General features: G+C 36.2%; 1 pseudogene; it reads left to right on the top strand.

Moving 5' to 3' along the window:
- Positions 1–8,075: 8,075 nt before the first annotated feature.
- On the top strand, positions 8,076–8,636 carry LOC111152388 (annotated as a pseudogene).
- Positions 8,637–9,020: the final 384 nt, after the last annotated feature.

Raw genomic sequence — 9,020 nt, forward strand, 5'->3', positions numbered from 1 at the left:
TTAGGGATACTTCTACCTAAAGGCTAAAATCCAAATTACTTCTTGCTGTTCCAAATATATATATATATATATATATATATATATATATATATATACATATATTCCAGTTTTTAGCTTTGATAGCTTTACTTATGATGCTCTTCTGTACTAGAATGCTCTTCTTCTTCCCAGTTCATGTTATCATGTTCAAAATTAGTTTCCATTATTATGTTTATTATTTACATTAAAATATGCTTATTATAGGTCCTTATTTCCTTATGATTTCCGCCTCACACATACCACACTTCAACGCTTCTTTCCACAGTGCAACTCTTCAGAAATATTTGTTGCTTCAGTGAATCTCACATAGTACTTTGTAGAAACTTCCCTTTAGCTACCTATTTCTCCTACACTTTAAATGTGGTTATATATTTTTCCTTCTAGGGGTTATGGTTTTTGAGGAAAGATTCTGTATTCCTTCTTTATCTTTGTGTTCTTCACTGCATTTAATGAATTATTCACATTGTCCTTCTATGATAACTAGTAATTTTTAAATTTGAGTAGACTGACATGCTAAAAAAGTATCATGTTTCTAGAAACCTTATTAATTATTAACCTAACTAGCAACTTTTTGCTATCACAAAGTTTCTACTATGGGGATTGCATTAATGTTGCCTCTAAGGATAAAGCCTGCTTTAATGAATTCAATTATCTGAATCTGTTAGATGTGATAAAAGAATGAGTATTGACCCTGTCAACTGTTTAACAAATTAAACTGCTTTCATGAAGGCCAAACAATAAGACGAACTGAAGAATTGGGTTTAGCAAAGAGGAAACCAGACTCTTCTAAAGTACCTATATCATAATCAAGTAAGTAAAAGGGACAGTATTGAACATAAGGATCTGCTGAAACTCTTGATAAGAAGAGTAGGAGTTATTATAACTTCAATTATAAATGCCCAGTAGCCCAGCCAGAGAGAAAGTCTAGGAAAAGGAGAGAAAGAAAGAGCAAGAGAGGAAAACAAAACAAAACAAAACAAAAAACTTTGTCTTCTCTCTTTCAACTAGGAATTTAATATTGCATGTCTATAACCATTAGTATGAGATAGGAGAATTAGAATAATACAAATGAAGAGGAAATGGTAACTAATATTTATCGAATGCTTACTTAGTACCAGACACTTCTTTAAGTGTCTATGTGTTATGGATTATTCCCCCATTTAATTCTTACAACTCTGTATATGGGTACCACTATTAAGCCCTTTTTTTTTTTTTTTTTACAATGGAAGAAAACTAAGGCAAAAACAAGTAATTATTCAAGATTACATGAGATCACATTTGCAGGAGATTGGATTTTAGTTTGGGCAGTTGGGCTCCAGAGCATAAAATTTCAATCACTATATATTACTCTATTGCTCTACAGATAAAAGCCTCTTCCCTAACATATCAAAGGAGAGAACATAAAATAAAATTAGCAATATTCATTCTTACCCATTCATTTATTGAACCAATGTATATTGGGCACTTACATTGGACTAGGCACCATTCTGGGCACTTCAATATACAGTTAAGAAGAAGGTAGAAAATGTTTCTGCTTTGATAAAACCCCCATGCTGCTCAGGCATATATAGACAATAAGAAAGTAAAATTAAAAAAAAATGGTAATAAAGCTTAAGATAATAGTTCAAATGAACAAAACAAAATAAAAGAAGTAGAAAAGAAATGGAAGAAGGGGTCCTACTTCAAATACTTTGGTATGGAAAGACATGCCTAAGGAAGAGTCATTTGACCAGAGAATAGAAGGAACACACCACATGAAGATATACATGAAAAGTGTGTAGATGATAGATGTCCCATGGTGTGTTACCAGAAGACAAGGAAGTCAATATACTTAAAGCTGAGTAAGCAATAGGAGAAGTGTAAGGTAGAGAGGAGCTAGATTATGTTTTTTGTTTGTTTGTTTCTTGTTTATTGCATAGAAGAGAATTGGTTGATTGTTACAAATCAAGGGCTATATTTTCAGTTTCCTTCTTCCCCAACAACTCTTCCTCAACAATGAGTTTGCATTTTATTATAAGTATGGGAAACTGTTGGAAAGTTTTGAACTGGGTAACTGAATTGATCTGATTTACATTGTAAAAGGGTTACTATGGCTACAATGCAGAAAATAAGCTATAAATGTTTGGGGATGCATGAGTAGGAAAAAAAAAAGTTTATTTAGGAAGATTTTACAGTCTTCAAATCTAGAAAAAAATGGGAAAATAGTGGTGGAAATGGGGAGAGATTACTGGATTCTGTATATGTTTTAAGAGCAGAGTCAAAGGACTCTTTCTGATCCTTTATTCCTCTCTTCTTCTGGAACTCCATTACTGCACAAACTGTTCCTCTTAATAATATCCCACAGTTCACATAATCTTTCTTCACATTTTCATTTTTTGCTCTGTTTTCCTCTTATGGGATAATTTCAAATGAACTATCTTCAGGTTCACAGATTCTTTCTTCTTCTTTTTCAAGTCTACTGTTTAAAATATCTTATTTTTTATTTCATTTACATTATTCCTCAGCTGCAGAATTTCTGTTATTTCTTTTATTATAATTTCTACCTCTCTGGTAAACTTCTTGTTTTGTTCATGCCTAGTTTTCTTGATTTCATTTAATTGTCTTTCTATGCTTTCTTGTGGTTCACTGAGTTAACTTAAAAACAACTATTTTGAAGTGTTTTTTAGGCCAATTGCAGGTCTCCATTTCTTTGGGGTCAATTACTAGAAAACAATTGTGTTCCATTGGTGGTGTCACGGTTCCTTGATTTTTCATGTTCCTTGAGGTCTTGTATTGCTGTTTTCTCATATGAAGAACCAGTCACCTTCTCTAGTCTTTACTGGCTGGTTTTAGGAAAGAAATGCCATCTGTCAGCCCTGCTAACAATTCTAAGGCTTTCTCAGGTCTTTTCTCTGAATACTCCTGCTCCACATTTGTTCTCTCTTGTGAGGGAATTCTTAAGCTGCTGTACTTTACTTCAATCCTGCAAAGACTGGCTAAACAATTCTGTTTGCTAAATGCTCAAATTATGTGCTTTCCCCAAATCCCAGTTTGCTAAATGCTCAAATTATGTCTCCTGTTTGCTAAATGCTCAAATTATGTGCTTTCTCCAAATCCCAGAGTCAGGGTAGCTTTCTCTGTGCCCTTAGTAGCTTCACAGTCACCACCCTCAGAAGTATGCACAGAGAGCCAGTCATATGGTGAAAGTGTGTGTGTGTGTGTGTGTGTGTGTGTGTGTGTGTTGTACACAGAATGTTGAGGATACCTAAGAGTCAGTTGGGGGGATTCATAGGCAAGACATCCCCAGCAGCTTATGGGCAGGTTTACTCATAGAGCCTAGAAAGCATGAGGAATAGAAGCAGAAAAATGTTCAGTTTTAGCCCAGAAGGCTGACTTATAGCCTGCATAGTTTTGATAAGGATTGAATATGTGCTGATTGCTACATTCTTAAAGTGTCTCATGACTGCCTGTGCATCTCAGGGATAGTTAATATTGAGCTGAATGATAAGCACCAGAGAAACCTTATAAAAGTAGCTTTATGAGTAGAAATTCAAAGAAAATATTTATGTTCTAAGACTACCTGCACATCCTATCCTCCTTTTGCACTAAGCATATAACCACTAGCTTCATACAGCAAAAATGTAGTTCTTTCCGCCCATGGGTCCTGTCCCCATGCTACTTAAATAAATTTACTAAGTTGCACTGTAGCACTGTAAAATGTCTCAAGAACTCTTTCTTGACTGTCACAGTCAATGATCCCACAACAGTAGGACCTTCTTCCTTCTGATGCCCCCCAGGAATTCTACGGCCATTTTCCCAACCACTTCCTCTCACCTCTCCTACATCCCAGTCATGTAGCACATCTCCATATTCTCAATGGTGCAAGAAAGATGTAGGCCTCTTTGGCAAAGTTCCACACAGCTGGAGAAGCCGGGTAGTAAATCACATGTTCTCATTTTCCCCAGTGGGAGAAATTGTGGGCCAAGATGGTCTCTCTTGGTACTGAATTGTGCTGCTTTGGGGGAAGGGTGGATGTGGGTGAAACAGAACTGTTCCTCTTAACTTTGTCAATGCATCAAATGTCAGATTTTTTGTTGTTTTTCCAACAATGTGCTTAAACTTCTCTCCTGGACTCCCATACTTATACAAATATACTGTCCTTTGTAGTTGATTGTCAAAATCCATGTTCTTTGCAAGGAAGATGGTAGAAAACTCCTACTCCCCCATCTTGTTGATGTCACTCCTCTAATGTGCTCATGAATTTTTATGCTCACAGATTTATTGATTAAAATAAAATTAAGATCTTCAACTCATGGAAAAAGATTAGTAAGAGAGTAAAAAGGCAATCAACAGAGTGGGAAAAGATATTTGCAATGTATATATTTGACAAAGGACTCTTATTGAGAATTCAAAATTAATACAAAAAGGGAATATAAAACAATGGAAAAAATGGACAATAGCCTGGTTCAAAGAGGTACTTCAAAAAAAGACATTTAAATATCTAATAATAATATCAAAAGGGGTTTAAAATAATTAATCAGGGAAATGCAAATCATAATCCATAATAAGTTAACACTACACACGCAAAAGGAAGGCTAATAAAAACACTGATAAATGGCAAGTGTTGCTAAGGATGTGGGGCAACTTGAAACTCTTATTTACTGCAGGGTGTAAATTAGTATAACCATTTGGAAAAACTGACAGTATCACTTAACACTGAATATAGGCCTCGTCTCTAACACAGTAATTCTACTTGGGTATATATCAAACAGAATTCATAACCATCCATATGAAAAGTATGTAAAGAATGTTCCTATCAGCAATACTCATAATAGCTCCAAACTGTGAATACTTAAATGTCCATCAAAGTGAAATGGATGAGTAAACTGTGGTATAATTATCCAGTAGCGTATCGCCAACACTGAGAATAAACCCATTGCTGCTGTATACAAAAAACACTTATGAATCTTATAAACAGGATGTTAAACAAGAAAAACCTTAGAAAAAAAATAATACATACAGTATGATTGAGTTTATATAAACTTCAAACTAAGGCAAACCTAAGATTTACTGGTGAAAGACAGGAGGAAGGCAATGACCAGGAAGAGACCACCTCCAGGAGGATTTGGAACTGTAGGTGATGACCGATCTCTTGGTCTGAGTGATGCACAGTATTTGTTATTGAGATATAATTGACATATAACGCTGAGTAAGTTTAAGGGTACTGGGTGATGTTTATATGGTTATGTTCAACCTGTAAACACAAATAATTTGTACAATTTTCAGTATTTGAGAAGTAAAAATTCAATAAAACATTAAAAAATGAGGCTCGGGAATAGGTAAAATGCCAGATGCAAGTAAGTTGGCAGTATGATCCCAAACTGCAACAAAATCTGGTCAATTCTGACGTCCATGGTCTTGCCTTGTGTTCTGCATGCCTTTCTCTCTCATACACATCCATTCTTAGATCATTTCCAATGCCCACTCTTCCACTGACTTCCAAATACCCTGAAGTCTGATTTGTGCTTCCATTCTCTGCTCTTGCCCACTGATTGCTTGATAGCACTAGCATTTTTTTTTTCTATTCCTTGGTCTCTTCCTCTTCCTTTTCCTTTTCTTTTTTTTAATATTATATTGTATTTTGTATTCAAATTACTAAAGCAAATATTCTTACAGCAACCAATAAGCAACTGAGAGGTGTAACCACAGAATCCCAAAAGACTCTCTCTCCTTCCTCTAAATAAATCCTACCATTTCTCAAAATACTCACTATTAGTCATGTGGTATGCAGGCTTTGACATCATTCTCCATGCAAAGATAAAAAGAAAAAAAAAGCAGGTGCACCTGGGTGGCTCAGTTGGTTAAGCCACTGCCTTCAGCTCAGGTCATGATCCCATGATCCGGGGATCCAGCCCAATGTCAGGCTCCCCGCTCAGTGGGGAGCCTGTTTTTTCCTCTCCCTCTGCCCTACCCCTGCTCATGCATGCACACACACTCTCTCTCTCAAATAAACAAATAAAAACTTTAAAAAGGGGGGAAAAAGAAAAAAAAAGCATAGAGACGGACACATGTTCCTCTTTTGCTTTCTAATATTGGGATCATAACATGACTTGTCTCAAGCTTCCCTCTGATCAATACATACAGATTTTGATGAGTATGTTGATAATCCCTCCTGCGCCCAACAAACATTGCTGTAAAAATATTCATATATATATATATACATATCTATGTATATATATATATATATATATATATATATATATATATATGTATATTTGTGTGGATAATTCATTCCCAAAGTGGGATTGTTGGAATAAGTATTTGTAATATCGAAATTGTACTAGATCTTGTCAGGTAGTTTAGCAAAGAGATGTAGCAATTCTCTCCTCTACCAGTTATATGTGAGTTCCTTCCATTCCTCACACCTCCTCCAGGACCTATGAAATATTTTTTTTAAGATTTTATTTATTTATTTGAGAGAGAGTGAGTGAAAGTGCCTGAACAGGGGGAGGGGTGGAGGGAGGAGCAGACTCCCCACTCATCAGGGAGCTAACATGGGACCCATCACAGAACCCAGAGTCTCAGGATCACGACCTCAGCCAAAGGCAGATGCTTAACTTACTGAGCCACCCAGGTGTCCCAAGGACTTAAGAATCTTTTAAAACATTTTCTAATATGATGGATAAAAAATGGCATCTCATTGTTATAATTTTAATTTCTCTGATTACTTGTGTGGCTGGGCACTTTCGTATATGATGTAATAATTCTGATATTATTTTCTGTGAGTTACCTGTCTATTGTGCTATCAGGTTTATTTTCATTATTTTTTTTCTGAATATTTGAGTAGACATTTCTGATTAATGTTGTAGACTTTCACTAACTTATATGTTGATCTTCAGTTGTTTATGTTTTAAAATGAGATTAAAAGTCTTACTGGCATGCTTGGCTTCCCTGTTTCTCCCTGGCTTGATTTCCTTTGATTTGGAAACTCCCAACAATTAAAAAGGGGAAAGTGCCTTACTATAAGCCAGTTGGTATGTGTCATCTTTAAATAACCCTTCAGCCTTATTTCTCACCCTGTCTCCATAGTGCCAGTAGTCTCAGATTCTGGGGTCTCTGCTTGGTTCAGCAGGCTAGGTAGACTCCTCTACTCACATTTCAGACTGAGGACCCCTCTGGTCTTCCCCCTCCGACACTATTCTTCCACCTACTTTCTTTCTCCAAGGACAGTTTTGAAAATTCTTACTTACTGCTTACTGCTAGTTTCCCATCCTACTATCTTTTTGTGAGTTTTATAACCTATTAGTTTACTTTCTAAATGTTAATATCTTCCTGGGAGACTAAGAGGTCAATGATTTTAATACAACTATTTAATAAGACATTAGGAAAAAAGCCCTGTGACTTTTTTTTTTCATTTTTTTTTTCTTGGTCTCTTAAAGGCACACTTATTTTCTTCTTTTCATAAAATATAACATTTTATTCTCATTGGAGTATTAGTTTTCATGTGAAATGCTTCCATTTTTATAATTCCTATAGGATTTACAATTTATGTTTTCATTGTCCTTTTTTTTAAAAAAAGATTTTATGTATTTATTTGACAGAGAGAGAGAGATCACAAGCAGGCAGAGAGGCAGGCAGAGAGAGAGAGAGGAAGCAGGCTCCCCACTGAGCAGAGATTCCTGATGTGGGGCTCAATTCCAGGACCCTGAGATCATGACCTGAGCTGAAGGCCGAGGCTTACCCCATTGAGCCACCCAGGTGCCCATTCATTGTCTTTTTTAGGGAAGAATTTGTTATGTTGACTCACATGGATTAAAATTGAATTTCATAAAATTCAACTTAGGTGGGATGTTTCCAGGCTGTCCTATTTTTAAAAATATTTTGTTTGCTAATTTCCAGTTTATTGGATTTGGTTAGAAAATATGACTGACAGCTGCCATCTTGCGTCCCCACGTGTGTGCACCTAATCTCAGCTGGTCTGCCCGAGACCCCCTGAGCGCCAACCCTAGTCCCCCGCGCGGTCCCATTTCCACTCCAACAAGATGAAAGAAACTATCATGAACCAGGAGAAACTTGCCAAACTGCAAGCACAAGTGCACATTGGTGGGAAAGGAACAGCTCACCGAAAGAAGAAGGTGGTTCATAGAACAGCTACAGCAGATGATAAAAAAACTTCAGTTCTCCTTAAAGAAGTTAGGGGTAAACAATATCTCTGGTATTGAAGAAATGAATATGTTCACAAACCAAGGAATAGTGATCCACTTTAACAACCCCAAAGTTCAGGCATCACTGGCAGCGAACGCTTTCACCATTACAGGCCATGCTGAGACAAAGCAGCTGACAGAAATGCTACCCAGTATCTTAAACCAACTCGGTGCAGAGAGTCTGACTGGTTGAAGAAGACTGGCTGAAGCTCTGCCCAAACAATCTGTGGATGGAAAAGCACCACCTTGCTACTGGAGAGGATGATGATGATGAAGTTCCAGATCTTGTGGAGAATTTTGATGAAGCTTCCAAGAATGAAGCAAACTGAATTGAGTCAACTTCTGGAGAAGATAAAACTTGAAGAAGTTACTGGGAGCTGCTATTTTATATTATGACTGCTTTTTAAAATTTTGTTCATGCATCTGATAAAATCTAGATCTCTAATATTTTTAAGGCCAAGCCCCTTGGACACTGCAGCTCTTTTCAGTTTTTGCTTATACACAATTCATTCTTTGCAGCTAATTAAGCTGAAGAAGCCTGGGAATAAAGTTTGAAACAAGATTAATAAAGTTCTTTGCCTAGGGGAAAAAAAAAAGAAAATATGACTGACAAAAGGTATGATTTTAGATATAACTGAGGCTTTAAAAATCATGCGCAAGTATATAAAAACTTTTTATCAATGATAAACAAATGTATATTCTTTGGGGGGAAAAAGTACCTTGTGTGTGTGCATGTATGTGAAATATAGTTATTCAAATCCTTTTTTCGGTTTCTTAAAAGAGTGATATACTGGGATG

This window comes from Enhydra lutris, unplaced genomic scaffold, assembly GCF_002288905.1.
Source record: "Enhydra lutris kenyoni isolate GAN:26980312 unplaced genomic scaffold, ASM228890v2 scaffoldscaffold28, whole genome shotgun sequence".
Taxonomy (NCBI): Eukaryota; Metazoa; Chordata; class Mammalia; order Carnivora; family Mustelidae; genus Enhydra; species Enhydra lutris.